The sequence below is a fragment of the Staurois parvus genome, unplaced genomic scaffold (assembly GCF_062004578.1).
Source record: "Staurois parvus isolate SC_StPar_1 unplaced genomic scaffold, SC_StPar_1.0 ptg000153l, whole genome shotgun sequence".
In the NCBI taxonomy this organism is placed as follows: Eukaryota; Metazoa; Chordata; class Amphibia; order Anura; family Ranidae; genus Staurois; species Staurois parvus.
Genome location: NW_028317949.1, coordinates 8,394,730 through 8,412,426, shown reverse-complemented (window position 1 = coordinate 8,412,426; position 17,697 = coordinate 8,394,730).

The following is a 17,697-nucleotide window of genomic DNA, read 5'->3' as shown; positions in this document are numbered from 1 at the left end:
TGCATATGGAGGAATAAAAAGCCTAGAATAGGTTATGAAACGCTGACCAGAAGCAAAGAAAGAGGAGGACTGGGGGTACCAGATTTTAGGAGATATTACAAAGCAGGGATTATTGCAAGAATCTTCGACTGGATTCATAATCCGGAGAAAACTTGGGTTAAAATTGAGAAAGCACTGAGTGGAAAAAGTTTGAGTAATAGTATCTGGGTTCCTGCACAATATAGAGAATTAGAGGAGAGCACAAGCACGTACACTCTTAATGTTTTAAAAGAATGGGATTTATTACACAGACAAAAGAGGTGGGTTTTTAATTCACAACTAATGCCACTTAGGAACACAAAATATTTCATCCCGGGAAAAGATAGTATAGCAGGGAAATGGATAATAAAACAGGAAGCGCAATTGAGAGATATAATGGTAGGAGAGGAAATGGGGTCATATAAGGATATGGAGGAAAGAAAGGGTGAAGTCTTTAATAAGATGGATAGATTAAGATATTACCAACTGAAGAATTTCTTTGAAAGCCTTCCAAAACCAATAAGAACTAGAAAAGACTGGAATCCATTTGAGAGAATCTTTGAGTCACGGGGAAATGGTAGACACGGTGCGGCAAAAATACACAAGATATTAATGGAACTTGATATAGACACAAAATTAATGCACATAGAGAAATGGGAAAGAGATATGGGAAGAAAAATAGAGGAGGAGGAGAAGAAGAAGATGTTCACATTAATTCACGAAAATATTAGTATGAGAGAAGTGGAAATAAACTATAAGTGTTTGAATAGATGGCACATTACCCCCCTATTTGGAGCACAAGATGAATACAGAAATCTCACAGATGTGTTGGAGAGGCTGTGGAGAGGTGGGCACGTGGTATCATGTGTGGTGGGAGTGTTCAGAAATACAGGTGTTTTGGCGGAGGATAGTTTATTTGATAGGGAAAATCACAAAAATTAACATAGGATTAGATCCAGAAGTATGTCTCCTTCATATCTCAGAACTCTCAGTGAAAACATATAAGAGTTCCGGGATATGGCATTACTTGACCACAGCGAAGAGTCTGATACCCAGGTTCTGGAAGAAAAGAGAGGTGCCAACTGAGGAGGATTGGATGGCTAGAGTAAATCAGATCTCTGGGACAGAAAGATTGTATTACACGCACGAGGACAAGCTGGAGTTATATAATAAAAAATGGAAAGGCTGGGAAGAATACAGAGAAAAGGTGAAATATATGAAGTAATAATATTCCTGGAAGCTGGCTTAGAACTGAGATTTAAAAACAACAGAATAATATGGAGTTAACAAGAGTAAAAAGAATGTTGAGCGTGGGAGGGGTGGGAGGAGATGGGGGGGTGGAGGGGGGGGGGAGGGCAAGGAAAGAAAGTCATATACAGGGATAATTTATGTAAGAAGAGAAATCATTTGGGATAATTATTTTAATAGAAATGTTGAAATGTTTTGTATATGAATTGGAAAAATTTAATAAATATTTATATAAAAAAAAAAAAAAATCCCTTGTTGGCAATCACAGAGGTCAGACGTTTCCTGTAGTTGGCCTCCAGGTTTGCACACATCTCATAGGCAAACATCATACAAACAAGCATACATACCAAATGCATAAACCGTTTGGTTAAAATAAAACATCCAAACAGGAGAAAAAGGGGACGTAGCAATAAAATAGTATCCCCAATTTTTTCAAGCCAAGGAAAGCTCTTTGCTTGAAGGGAATTCCATTCTCTTTAGTTTTGGCACAAAAATATCTTAAGCCTTAATCTTCTGCAGCCTTTGTAACCAGAAGCTTCTAGGAACAGAAGAAAAGAAAAAGAGAAAAAAATAGGTAACCCTTTTTTTCTTTTGAGTCTAATAATATTTCCTTTAGAGCACATGCTGGTGTGTTACAGGACACTGGTAACTATATCAATGCAAAAATCAGATAAAACATCCTGTCTTCAATAAAACATGGCATACCCTATTTACAATGGCAACCTTAATTTAATATACAGTAATTGGTATTTTCTTGTTGGATGTGAAGGCCATGAGATTAATGGCTTGCAGGCTACTATAAAAAAGTGCATTTTCTATCCAATCCTTCCATAACCAACACTATCTCTAGCAGGAATAGGGGAAAACATGTTGGGTCAGCTCCATTACTAATAACGTTCTTTTGTGTTTCCTGAATGGATAACATTTGATAAAGTCTTTTCTGCAATGAAGATGCAATTGTGTTTTCTTCTCTTTTATTCTTATAATTTCCTGCTTCAACACTATTTTCAAGTAAAGGGACATTTTTTACAGCTTCACATAACAGAGCAACAATTAATAAAAGGATCTAAACAATACTTTTAAGCTGCATAAATAACATTCTACCAGTTTTAGACCGCTAACATTACTCAATTTAATTATATATTTGCTTTAAATTCTAGCAAATGCTATGCGTGTAGGTCCAAAAACTCATAACCTTCTCAACCCCAAGCCCATCAACTGCAATGTCTTGTTTTGTCATACTATTTTACAGAAGGCAAACAAAAATGATCCACTAAGTTCAAAACTAAAAGCGGTTGATGGTCATGATTAAATTGCAATGCATTTCATGAACTTCCACTTCTTCAGGAAATTGTAAGGAGGTAGGTGTATATATCTAATGTATTCTGTAGTCTAAATTCTGCTATGTGTCTCAAAGTTTGCAACCCTTTCTGATATCCAGGCACTGTAAAGTGCCACATGATGGGGGAGATTTATTAAAACTGGAGTGTTTGTAAAATCTGGTGGAGGTCTGCATAGAAACCAATCAGCTTCCAAGTATTATTGTCAAAGCTTAATTGAGTAAGCTGAAGTTAGAAGCTGATTGGCTACTATGCTCAGCTGCACCCAATTCTGAGTGCTCCAGGTTTAGAAAATGTCTCTGCAGCTGAACTTATGCTGTCAAAGTTCTAATGTTTGCTACAGGGTAAATCCTACTTTGCCTCTCAAAGTGTGAAGGCTACACTTCAGAATTAGGAAAAAAATGTAGGTATTGTCTCCTAGATAATATTTCCATACCACCAAAGCATTAGGACCAGATGGTCTTTCCACTGAATTCTACAGCTTCTGCTTATCCAGCCTTAGTATCCCTATTCAATCAAATTCTGAACAATATCTATCCAACGAAGTTCAATGAAGCCTACTTTGAACGATAATTGAAAAAAATCAAAATTTATTTGCCACCAGGCTCCCAACATTTGATTTCTATATTGATTATACAGAAGATAGGAAACTACTGTATTATCTCATCAAACCAGGTGAGATTTTTTTTTATTGGGCCATTCAATGATCCCTAATGTTAGGAAGCTATCTGCTTAGGGACACCTTTACTTGTCAGATCTTTTTCTGAGTCAAAGGACTTTACTGGCATTGGATACAAAGAAGACTTTTGGCGATGTTAATTGAACCCTGGCTCAAAAAGTCAGTAAAGAGATTAGGCTTTAATGGTTTTTAATTAGTTTTTCATATTAACTATGTATTCACTAATAGTTACATAGTTAGTAAGGTGGAATAAAGACACCAGTCCATCGAGTTCAACCTATGGAGGTGTGTGTGTGTTCATGTGAAAAGTCCAGTCCCATAACCCTGTATATTGTGCTCGCCTAGGTGCCCATCTAAGAGTTTTTTTTTTTAAAACTATAAATTCTTCCCACTAACACTACTGATTGTGCATGTGAGTTCCACATGATATAACCTCGACAGTGAAAAACACCCTACACAGTTTAAGGTTAAACCGCTTTTCCTCTAATTTTATTGAGTGGACCCATTATTTTTTATTCTTATTATTTTTATTCAGGAGTTATATACTGCCAACAGTTTACACAGCGCTTTACAAAATAAAGATAGACAATACAGTAACTTTACAATAAAAAACAAGAGGATTAATAGGGCCCTGCTCATAGGAACTTCCAATCTAGTAGGGTGGGGCAAGTGGTACAAAAAGTTATAACTGTGGAGGTGAGCTTATGGAAGTGATAAATGTTTAAGTTGAGGCATGATAGGCTTCCCTGAAGATATGAATTTTCAGGGATTGCCTAAAGCCATTCAGAGTAGGGGATAGCTGGATGGATTGAAGTAGAAAGTTCCAGAAGATGGGAGAGGCTCTGGTGAAGTTCTGGAGATGGGCATGGGAGGAGGGGACAAAGAAGCAAGAGACCATGAGAGGAGCACAGAGGACAGTTTGGGTGATATTTGGAGATAAGATTGGTGATGTACAGTAGCTCAGGGCAGTGTTGTGAATAGCTTTGTATGTTGTTGTTAGTATTTTGAATTTAACTTGCTGGGCAATCAGAAGCCAGTGGAGGGATTGGCAGAGAGCAGTGGCAGACACTGAGTGGTTGGTAAAGTAGATTATTCTCGCATCAGAATTCATGATAGACTGAAGAGGGGGTAGCCTACAGAGAGGTAGATCTATGAGAAGGGAATTGCAAAAGTCAAGGTGAGAGAAAACAAGGGATTGAATGAGTAGCTTGTTGGTTTCATTAGTTAAAAAGCAAGAGAGAGCGAGCGATGTTACATAGGTGAAGTCTACAAGATTTTGACAGTGATTGGTTTTGGGGCCAAAAGGATTGGTCAGAGTCTAGGATTACACCTAGTACCCTGGCTTAAGGGGAGGGACTTATAGTTGCATTATTGATCTTCATGGAAAAGTCATGGAAGAAGACATGAGGGGGGAATTTTATCAGCTTGGTTTTAGAGAGATTTAGTTTAAGGAAGTGGTGTACAGAAACAATTGAGTACTGTCCGTGATACTTTTTTTATTTGCACTAACATACAATTTTGAGGACAAGCTTTCGGGGTATGTCCCCTTCTTCAAGGTCTAAGCAGTACTATTAAAAATCACAAAGTTTAAGCAGAATGTTAGAATGGATTGAGAGAAAAAAAAAAAAGGGCTACAGTTAAGATACATCAAAAGTGAGGGGGGGAGGGGGGATACAACACTCACACAGAGGGGGTCAAGTTTTAGCTAATAGATAGTCATAAAGCTGTCGGATAGTGGTTGAGGAATCCCATGTCCAAATTAAGACCGTTATCTTTAGTGTCAAATAGAATTATCATTCTTAGTTCAAATGTTTTTCTCGTAGGACACAGCGATCACGGAGATCGCCGGGTGCGCGCCCCCTGGGGCGCGCAGGAGAGCGCATTCTGGGAGGACGTCATATGACGTCCACCCAGAACTGGCCGGCCGCAGTGCAGCCGTCATTCGGCTATCTGCGGTCGGCAGCTAGTTAAAGTGAGGCAGAAGCTAAGATGGTTGCAGACTAAGCTTTCTAAAAGTTTAGAGGTGAATGGGAGCAGCAAGATGGGTCTTAAGTTATTCACATTGGTGGTGTCCAGTGAGGACTTTTTAAATATAGGAGTGATCTGTGCATGCTTTAAGAAATGTGCCAGTAGAGCGGGAGAGATTAAAGATGTAAGTGAGAGAGCATAGGTTAGAAGATGGGGCTGACTGTAGTAGTTGTGAAGGAACAGGATCCAGGGGGCAATTGGTTAGGTGGGCATCTGAAAAAAGTTTGGTAACCACTCCAGTAGTAGCCAGTTCAAAAGAGGAAAGTATTGACTGTGCTGTTAGAAAAGGTATGTTAAGTGGGGAAGACATCTGTGTAGTGGATGCGTCCTCACATGTTGTACAGTAAGTAAGATGGGAGCAGGAAGTACTGTATTTGAGTGCACATATTTCACTATCATGATGTTTGTGTCAGCATGTAGGTTCAGTTTCAGTTCAGGTGTAGTAAAAGTTAAAGGGTAGGAGTGAAGGTGCTAAGTATAAGCTGTGGTTAGGAGATGAGAGGTAAAGTAAGAACAGTTTGAGAACATAGAACACTAATGTGAGAAGGAAGATTAGAGGGAGCATATTAGTGGGAATGTATAGAAAAGGAAATATCAAATGTTAGTTTGCTGTCTTTCCAGAGTGGAGCAGAGGTCTTGTTGTATCTTCATACAGCTTTAATTATCCTGCTTTGGTTAAACTGCATTGAAATTGTGACAATACCCGTTAAAGAAACACTCAGGAAAGAAACATGGTGTTCCTTACTAACCCCTGTAGGCAACTTCCCCATAAGCTGAACTAAATTTATAGGGAGATGGGGCTGGAAAATATTTTATCAGTTGCTTAAATTAGGATCTGATAACAGATACTTGTAGGGGAGGGGGAGGAGGGAAAAAAACAGACCAGTCACAGACAGGCCAAAGTACTAAAATGTAATTGATTCTTTGATTACTAAGGCAAAAAGGAGGTAAGAATCAAATCACTAAGTACTGTATATAGACAAGTTTAAAGGATATTACTCACAAAAATTTACCATATAGCATATCAGTGTCAATTAGCAGTCATACATTGCATGGCAATAGTACAGATGGATATTACTCACAGACATTTACCTGTGAAAGAGCAGAGAAGATGTGATGAGAAGGTGATAGAAGCAGCATTGAAACTGTGACACTTGTTAAAGAAACACTCAAGAAAGAAGCATGGTGCCTGAGAATAACCCCTGTCGTCCTCGTGTCTTCTTATACTCCTTGAGACTGAATAGTTTATTCTTTATGTTAAAATCACCATTGAGGTATTTGTATATTGCTATCGTATCTTCTCACTAGCATCTCTTCCCCAGGGAGAATACGTTTAATGTTTCTATTGGCTCATGTCCTTACCTCTGGTTTTCCTTCTTACTCCTTTCCCCTATAGAAGGAGATGTGTCAGAACTGTCCACTTACCCCTATTATTTAATATCTCTAATGTAAGCCCTAATGTTGGCTTGATTGATTTTGATCAGCCAGATCCCTGAATATTGGATCATTTGAAATATATTGTGTCTTTCTTATGCTTAAATGCCCAACAGTAGATATACATTATGCTCTTGTTGTTCTTGGTTAAAATACACTTCATGAAATGGTGATGCAGGCAAAACAATTTTGGCTCCAGGTGAAATATCAGTATCTCACTTTTCTGAGAATTCAGATACCCAACAACTCATTGGATTTTTACTTACTAAACCTTACCTCTGTAATGCAAACATTTACAGAAACATTAGAAGCTTGCTGAGACTTAACATTATCCTTACTGGGTAGATGCAATTTACTACACATGATTAGCTTTGCTTTACCTATCACAGACACTGCCCCTACTGCTTAAGTATAAAGTTACACATACTGTAAACTAGAATGAGCATTCTCTAGTTTGAATGGAGGGGGAAAATATGAAAATAGCATTTCACAAACTACAACAACCTGATCCCCACATAAGTGCCCAATATCTACTTATACAACCTAGCCAGTATTTCAGGGATTGGCTCACAAAACACTTCTTTTTGCACCAACGTGAAGTTGGGAAAACATCATGGTACTCTGGTTCCTGTCTGGAATCCTACATACTCCTATACTGTACATCTGCTCCTCCCCAGCTATCCAGTATAACATATTACTCAGGGATACAATTATTATTTGGAGGGAACATTTTTTGACTTCAAGTCTTTTGCTCTTGTTCTCCACAAAAATTTTCCCCTAAGGAGTACGTTTAAAGCGTTTAGAACTTGGGAGGATAAGAGTCTCCATATATTACAGGACCTCTCCCCCAGCTTACTTGTAATTCCTTCCAGAAGATACAATAATCCCATTGTATTTTAGTGTGGCGCTATTTTATTATTATTATTATACAGGATTTATATAGCGCCAACAGTTTGCTCAGCGCTTTACAATACAACGGGAGACAATACAGCAACAATACAGTTCAACACAAGAGGGATAGGAGGGCCCTGCTCCTTGGAGCTTACACTCTAGGAGGGAGGGGGCTAGTGGTACAAAAGGTAGTAACTGTGGGGGATGGACTGGTTGGAAGAGTAGAAGAATCCATTATTAGCTGAGGGCAGGATAGGCTTCCCTGAAGAGATAGGTTTTCAGAGATCGCCTAAAAGTGAGCAGAGTAGGCGATATCCTGATAAATTGGGATAGAGAGTTCCAGAGGATGGGGGAAGCTCTGGAGAAGTCCTGGAGACGAGCATGGGGGGAGAAGACAAGGGAGCTAGAGAGTAGGAGGTCTTGCGAGGAGCGGAGAGTACGGTTTGGGTGATATTTAGAGACAAGATCGGTGATAAGTAGGAGGAGAACCAGGAGAGAGCAGAGTCTCTGAGGCCAAGAGAGTGGAGTTTTTTGAGGAGGAGGGGATGGTCAACCGTATCAAAAGCCGCAGAGAGGTCAAGTAGTAAGAGTATGGAGTAGTGGCCATTGGTTTTAGCTGTTAGTAGATCATTAGTGAGTTTTAGTAGGGCAGTTTCAGTGGAGTGTAGTGAGCAAAAGCCAGACTGTAAAGGGTCAAGAAGGTTGTTGTCAGTGAGGTAGGAGCTCAGGTGATTGTAGACTAAGCGTTCTAGGAGTTTAGAGGTAAATGGCAGCAGGGAGATGGAAGTTGTCTAGGTTGGTGGGGTCCAGGGAGGGCTTTTTAAGTATGGGTGTGATGTGTGCATGCTTTAGAGGAGAGGGGAAGGCACCAGTAGTAAAGATTGAAAATGTGAGCGAGGGAGCATAGGATGGAAGGAGAGGGTGACCGTAGTAGTTGTGAGGGGACAGGATCCAGGGGGGAGGTAGTGAGATGGGCTTCTGAGAAAACCTTAGTGACCTCTTCGGTAGTAGCAAGGACAAAAGTGGAAAGTGTTGAGGGAGGTTTAGTTTAAGGTATGCTAAGTGGGATGGATGTCAGTGCAATGGCGATGCCCCTACGAATTGAGTCAATCTTGTTTTTGAAATGATTTGCAATCTTGTGAGCAGTGAGTGAGGTACTGGGTGGAGGTGGAGAAAGTAGAGAGTTAAAAGTAGAGAAGAGATAGCGAGGACTGGATGACAAGGTATTAATAAGCGTGATGAAGTAGGCTTGTTTGGCAGCATGAAGGGAGGAATTGTATGTTAAGAAAGCAGATTTATATAGGGTGAATGCTTGTTGAGATTTGGTTTTATGCCACAATCGCTCCAGTGCATGACTATGTCGTAAAAGATTTCTGGTTTCGTCAGTCTGCCAAGGTTGTAATGGTTGGGGTCTGATGCTTTGTGTTGTTAGAGGAGCAAGTGAGTCTAATGTGGATGAAAGCAAACTGTTGTAGACAGCAGTGGCCAGGTCAGGGCAGGACAGGGGAGAGATTCTGTCATAGTTGCTGAGTGGAAAGGAGCGGGGTTCAAGTTGTGAAGGTCTCTGCAGTTTATTGTTTGCTGCTTGGAGGGATAGGTGTTTGAAGACGAGGACACTGTGAAGGTGATGAGATTGTGATCAGAGAGAGGAAAGGGGGTGTTTGTGAAGTTGTAGGGAGTGCAAAGACGGGAGAAAACAAAGTCTAATGTTTTCCCATCAGAGTGAGTGGAGGACTGTATACATTGTGCTAATGCAAAAGATGAGGTTAAGTTGAAGAGTTGAGCTGTAGCTGGGTTGTTGACATCAATAGGGATGTTAAAATCTCCGAGAATGATAGTGAGTAGTTCAGAGGAGAGAAAGTAGGGTAGCCAGGTGGAGAAATCATACAAAAAGCGGGACACCGGTCCAGGAGGCCAATAGATCACTGCAATCCTCAGAGAAATGGGAGAAAACAGCCGGATGCAGTGAGTCTTGAAGGAAGAGAAGGATAGAGAGGGAGGGTTTAGGGAGGACTTGAAAGGTGCTCAGTGGGGATAGAAGCAAACCAACTCCACCACCTTTCTGACCACTGGGTCTGGGTGAGTGGGTCCAGAGAAGGCCTCTATAGGAAAGTGCTGCGGAAGAAGAAGAATTTGCTGCTTGAAGCCAGGTTTCTGTAATTGCTAGTAGGTTAAAGGAGCGGGAGACAAAAAAGTCATGGACAGAGGTGAGCTTATTACAGACAGAATTTTGTGTTATTTGTGATATCAACAAGTTCATCACTTTTTGGCATCACGTCTTCTTGCGATGACGAGAAGAAATTAACTCTGTACTGTACCAAAATAAAATCACACTGAATGGGCACTCCAGACAGTTGTTGTATACACACTGTCCGCAGTCAGCTGTGTGGGACAGGCTTTTGTGCTGATAAACTCAGAACCAATGAATCAAAGAGTTCAGTTCAATAACATCATATATTAAATAAAGCATAAAAAATTCCCACGTACAAAGCATACCAATTGTTTGTCAAATCCAGACTGAAAGCAGATGAGAAAAATCAGGTGTTTCAGCCAAAACTACCTGTCAGAAAAGGCAGACAAGAAAGCAGGATGGTTCCTCTGGACAGATTTATGTGTGCAGCTGCAGGCCATCATACTGTATTTAACACACATTTAGGAAATGTGCACATGCTGATACACGGCACATCTGGTTTATGCACATCCACATGGGAATCCTGCTCATGAGAAGATGTGCGCATCTGCTTGTGCGCATATTTGTCACCAATGTTGATACCAGGCAGGCTATTTAAACTGAAATAGTTATGTGCTTCAGTGCTGTCTCACCTACCATGTTCCAGTACAACCTGTGACGTGTTACTCTGCATCTGATTTCAGTTACCAACCCGGCTCATCTTGACCATTCCTGGAATTCCACCTGTACCGACCCTGGCTTAACTCCTGACCTCCAGTTCTGCCTGTTCTTTTTGCTTCTGTATGTCTGAACAGTTACCATCTCCTGCCTGTACCCTGACTGCATTCCAACCTCTGCACCTGTACCCAATCTGTTTGCCAGTTCCTGAACCAGCTTGACTGACTCTGCTACTACCTACCCATTGCTGGGATGCTTAGTACATTCACCTGCTAAATACCTGTCAATGCCTGCTTATAATTTGGCTGCTATCAGCCTGGGTCTCACCTGTCTACTGTCACCAGTTTCAGCCTGTTCCTGGCCCATCTACTGCTACTCAACTCATCTGCTCTGCTGTGGTATACCATTGGCTCCCTGCTGCTCAGCCTAGACATCCTACGTGGCTACACTTCTAGGACCCTCTCACTTTTTTTTTTTGCTTTGATTTGCTAAATGTTCTTTATATAGATGCTTTACTCCCCATGCCCTTTTTTGACATGAACTTGTCTGTTAGCCTTGAAAAAGCTCAACATGACATTTCTGGAATCCTTGCAACTCCCTACTTTAACAACTTCTCAGTTGCAACAACTCCCCCAAACCTTTTCCAAACTGGAATTGAAATACACTATTAAATCTCTTCCCATACACAAAGCCCCTGGTCCTGATGGCTTTTGCAACAAATATTATAAAGCCTACTCTGATCATCTACTGCCTCACCTATGCAATTCACTAAACAGATTCTTATCCACAGGAGATATCCCTGAATGAGTCACTGCTGTGGCTGTAACCATCCTTAAACCTGGCAAGTCCCTTCATGATCCTGCAAATTACCATCCCATTTCCCAACTCAATACAGATCTGAAACTAAACGCCAAATTACTAGCGTCTCGTCTAGCCCATTATATGCCACATCTCATCCACCCGGACCAAGTAGGCTTTATCCCTAAATGAGAGACCTCCGTTGGTACAAGGAGATATCTCAACCTCATTCAGTGGGTTGAACACCACAAAATTCCTTCTCTGCTCATCTCACTTCATGCCGAGAAGGCGTTTGACTGAGTTCATTGGCAATACCTAGAGGTAGTACTACTAAAATTTGGTATATCTAGTAATCTCCTTCAGGCTATTATGGGACTATATTCTGCTCTAGCATCAAGGTTTGGAACTCTGGCCTCTTATCAAGCCCCTTCCCAATTATGAATGGCACAGGTCAGGGGTGCCCTCTCTCACCCCTGATCTTTGCCATGGTGATCAAACCTATAGCATAGGCTATAAGATCCAACCCTCAAATAATGGGCATTCAGGTGGGACAAATCTTACATAAAATAGGCTTGTATGCCAATGATATTATCATATCATTAACAGATCCAGAATGCTCACTACCCCCTCTGTACCACCTCCTTGAACATTTCAGCATGATTTCACTTTAAAAACTCAAACACTCCAAATCCTCCATGCTAGGAGTCTCACTATCGTCAAGCATTAAAGATGCTATAACCAAACTATCCCCTTTCTCCTGGGCACTAAATTACTCCCTGATATACTTGGAGTTCAACTTGTCACTATTTTCTCTAACCTACTACATACCAATCTATCTACCTTATCTTTAAAACTAAAAAACCTAGCAACGAGCTCAACTCCACTAAGCCTCCTGGGAAGTGTGCATAGTGCTAGCTAAGATGTACCTCCTCCCCCATCTCCTCTAATTGTTTAGGACTCTACCCATACCTATCTTATCTACCGACCTACAGAAGCTACAGACTCTCATTAATAATTTCATTTAGGCCACCAAAAAATCCTGTCTGAAAGCCTCTACTTTTTGCATCCCTAAATGCTACAATAGACTTGGAGCTCTAGATTTTAAATTGTACCATAAATCAGTCCTATTGGACAAAACAAAGTGATGGTGGACACTACAGCCTCACCCAGCATGCTCCTTCTTGACTACTATCTATGCTACCATGTCTACTTGGAAATCTATTCTCAAATCCTCCAATGGTCTGCACATCCAGGCATTCCAACACCTTCCATTAAGCAATTACTGTACTCTCAACTAACCTTCTGCTCAATCATTGGTTAACTGCTGGTGTTCACAACCTCGGGAGTATTATCATGCCTCAAGGAATCCTCACCTTTCAAAAAATCTCATTGAAATTTACCTTGCACAATATGGACTATATATATTTGTGCATCAGGCATATCATCTCTGAAATACCCATCACTATTGCCACTGCAACAAGAGATTTGTTGTCATTTTATGACTCAAGTCCACCTAAACCTAGAGGAATTGCAATCATATACAACTTCCTTGTAAGACCGGACCCCAGTCTCAAATCTCCTGTGATGATCTTTTGGGAAGACGGTCTGAAAATCAACGTACCCCCTACTCTGTGGTATTAAACATTCTGTATTCCCTCTACATTCTCTAGAAATATAACTCACTGGGAGTCCAACATGAAAATGTACCATAGATGGTATTATACTCCAACGAGATTGACCAATATTTACCCAAATTTCTCACCAAATTGCTGAAGGAACTGTGGTCTTGAAAGATCTCTTCTTCACAGTTGGTGGTTCTGCCCTCACATACATCTATTTTTGAATGATATTTCTATCCTTATTCAAAGTTTATCTAGGGTTACTACTCACCTGACCCCACAGATGGCTCTTTTTGGGCTAGGGATACACTCATGGCCAAGAACATATCAGTCTATTGTGACACACATCCTAATAGTGGCATATCTCTCTATAGCCAGAGCCTGGAAAAACCCCAAACCCCCTCACTGGACTCAATCCTAAATGACCACTGCCTTATGAAATATATCTTTGCCAAAGCCCATTAGACATTGGCATTTTTAGCTAATAAATTCTAGATCCCCCCAATTCAATTAAACTCAAAATGTCAAAAATCTTACAATCCTCTATGCCCATCATATATTATATTTTTTTTGGCCACTTGTCTCAGACCTTGGAACTTTTGAGAGCCCTCTGTGGAAACTGTATTATGTTATTGTTTTATATTATTTTATATTGCTGTAGGTCTAATTGTGTCTGTACTGATTTGGCACTCACATTGCCTTATAGTAACCCTGTTAATTCTACATCTCAGTTAGTGACCTGTTACTATTAAACCAACAAGTTAGGAGGCTGCATCCTCCCACAGTTCAATTCTTTTTCCAATATTACCATTGGCTGTCATGCAATATTCAATATTGTCTGTATTTGTTTATAACATATATCCTCAATAAAAATACAAGTTATAAAAAAAAAGAAAATGCTCAACATTTAGCATCAAGATTTGTCCCCATTAGACTTTAGGCTAGTTTGGGTTTTTAGTATTTAAAGTAGGATTTGATGAACCTCCGACTAATCATCCCTACTCAATTTGCTGCTCTTTAGCTGTGTGTTAGACTGTGTGTAAACACTTTTATAAATAGCTGTATATGAAACTTACTTTACATAAAGCTGAAATTGGTGACAAATCTCACACTTGCTATTTACAAATCATAGTTGCAAATTATATTTGTTGCTAATAATGGCAAACTTACATGAATAAAATAAGCATTCAGTGATTCTGCAGGGAATTAGTGAGTTCAAATATGTTATGTATATGATATTCTGTGATTTGTTTTCAATCTTACTGTAAGACTACAATTCCCAACTTAATTTGATTCCACTGTCAACATTGAAAATGACCTTACTTTCCTTTATGATCCTGTTTTAATGTATCATTTATGTTGTCAGAACCAATAAAAAGGCTATAATTAGTAATCTTTACAAACTATACAAAATCAGGAAATGTAGAATCCAACAGTTGCTCTCATTATGTATGATCATAATTTACTGTAAGATCATTTTAGCTTTTTTCTGACATTGTTTCCTGTAAAAAAACATTAAATTAACTATAAAAAAGTGCAATTATTTTTATTGCTTTTATTCCTTTTGTTATAGAATAATTAAGGGGTCTATTTATAAAAACATTCTATTGCAATTCAATTAAAAAAAATAATGTTACAACACTATTTCCTGTGCTGGTTAAATGCGTTTTTATTTATGTAAGACAGAAAATGCTACATTTTACCACTAGGTGGCACTAATTATAGGAAATTCCTAGGATGCATATTGAGATCTAGTGGCCAAATGCAAACATTTCTATTTTAAATCAACAAAAAACATTGAACCAGCAAAGGGAATATATAATGCCCTCCATGATGCAGCACAATCCCATCAAATAATGTGACAGTCTGTAATCCAGAAAAATATAGTAGTCCTTCAATATCCAATAAAGCTGTATTTCTTCCACCTTCGTGAAGTGATTAATCTCTTCCTTCCTCTTTTCTCAAGCTATGTGAAACATGCATACACACAGTGATAATATGCACTCACCTTCTCCAATGGACCTCAATACAAATCAAGGTCATAACACACTTGTTGGCCCACATTGGGTATATGTGGCATCAACTATTCCTCTTGCTTTTTCCTCCTCAACACAGATACATCACATGTAAAAATAGAATGGGACAACAACAGGGCTATCTCAATAGTAACAATTATTAAAAGCTCCCCAAATCAACACATTTAAAAAGCACCCACAGTCCTATGTATCTCAGCATGAATAAACATGGGTCATAGTGATTAGTACAGCCAGAGTTCTTATACCTACAGTGCGGCTCCAAATCCTGTACGTGTTACACTCCTGTACCAAAGCTTCATCAGCAGCACCAGAGCAGTGCAGCAAACTCCCTTAACTACTTCCCACCCAGCCACTGCACTTGAAAAGACGGGTGGGAGCTTCGCTGTTCTGAGTGGATGTACCCAATAGTCCTTCAAAATGTGGGTGCACACATGGCCGCATGGCAGCGCACCTGTGCGATCCCGGTGTGCCTATGTCTCCTGCACACAGCACATTACCACTCATTTCATTTTTACTGATGATCTGCTAAATTACTTTGTGGAGCAGTTTAATCTAGATGCCAGCCAACATATTGCTAGCAATCCTAAATCGTCATATGCTGCCCATTTGTGTGGAAAACCCTCAACATGGAGGAATTGAACATTTTTCTTGGATTTACTTTGAACATGGCGCTAACAAAAAAAAGTCCATGTCTATTGGTCTACCCAATCTATACATCATATGCCAGCATATTCATCTTGTATGCCAAGAACACAGTGCAAGATGATAATGTGGTTTTTACATTTAAATTGTAATACCCAGTGCCCTCCTCAAAATCATGTTGATTACAACAAAATTTGGTCACTAAGCAACTTTTTTTGCTGTATCTACAAGGAAATGTTTACTCCTGAAAAACATATTTGTGTGGATGAATCTCTAGTCCACTTCACTGGAAGGCTTGGCATTAAACAGTACATCCCTAGTAAACGGACCAAATATGGTGTAAAGGTATGCAACAGGGCCACAGGATATACCTAAAACTTCAAAATTTATGAGAGAAAGGACAGCCAGCTGGACCCCCCTGGATGACCCATGGGGACAAGTGACAAAATTGTTTGGCAACTTATAGAACTGCTGTTAGAGTAGGGTTAGTATTTGTATGTAGATAATTTCTACACAAGTGTCCCACTATTCACCATCTCTATTCAAAGCAACTGTGGCCTTTGGGACAGCATGGACTAATCACAAGGGCTTCTCACAAAGTTTGGTTACCACAAAACTAAAATGGGGGAAACAGCCAGAATGAAGAGATACTAGCCCTAAAGTAGAGGGATTAAAGAGATGTCTATTTGCTTTCCTCAATTCATGACGACACCTCAGTGGAACTTCAAACAAGACAAGGGCCATTCGAAAAACCAAAATGCATTTGCGACTATAACTAATTCAAGGGGGGGGTATGAATGACCAGATGTTACAGCTCTACTTAGCCACAAAAAAAATAATCTTTTGTTTCAGTTAGCCCTGTACAATTTGTATGTCATCTTCTCTAAGTGCACAAAAAGATCCCTTAAATGCCAAAAGGACATTGTTACAGCCTTTCTATATCTGCATGGTCATGCCCCTGAACTAATTTGCTCTGATTTGTTGACCAGACTCCATGAACGGCATTTCCCTAATATCTTGCCAGTGGTAGATACAATGATCATCAATACAATGAACAAATATATTCAGCGCTCACACAATGACGAATAGAATGGTAGTGGATAACTACACCTAGATGAATGAATGACTAAATGAGAAATTGGAACTGAACATACAATGGATGTTGTGACTGTGACGGGAGTGACTTTTGGGGGTGGGGGGGGACCTCTGTATCATCTCCCCAAATCATTATGTTTAACCCACCCTGTGCCTGTTTAAGGGGTACAGGGTATGTATGTGAATGTCTGAGTCTTGTGTATAGTGTCTGTTCCTTTGTCTAGGCCACATGGCTGTCCATTGTCTGTTTGCCATGTGCTACCCCCCAGTGTGCTGTGTCTTCCTGCCCAGCCAACTATTATGGGATGTACTGTTTGTGTATTGGTGTGGGGGTTGGTCAATGTCCTTTACCATGTGTTTCATCCCATTGTTCTGTGTCTGGGTGGGATGGGGCGGGCTGATGCTGTATTTCCTGTTCCTGGTTGTGTTTCCCCGCCCTCTGTATAAAACATGTTGTTTGTGTAAAATAAAGAGTAGTTGGCTTCCTGTTTTAGTAAGAGCTGGGTGATGTCTTTTTCCTGAGGGATTTCAGGGTGTGGTCCGTGGATAGCGTTCGGACAGGGGAAGCTGCAGGATAACGGAATATACCCAAGTGCGGTCGGGTACCAGTTCCGTTACAGTGACAATTGTCAACAAGTCAATACATCCATAGAATGGGCAGAATGAAGAGGAAGTGGACCAAGGGAACAAAGCACCTGGAAGGAAGCCGCTCATGGACTCGGCGGCATTTGTTCAAAAATTCCCACAGAGCAGTGGAGGGATGTGACAGGTGCCATGACAGATGCCGTGATTGGCAGGTGGGCAGGCTACAACATGTTTCAGAAGCTCCGCCTCCTTTGGCAAGCAAGCCTGCCCATACAACAGAGGGGTATATAAGAGCTGTCAGATCCTGGAGAGCCAATGGGGAAAGGAAAGGGGAGGAGTGAGAGAGCAGAAAAGGCTGCAGTGACAGTGTGCAATGAGCAAAGGGATGAGCACGGACATTTGCGGGAGTAGTAAATTGCAAGCTGGCCATAGTTTA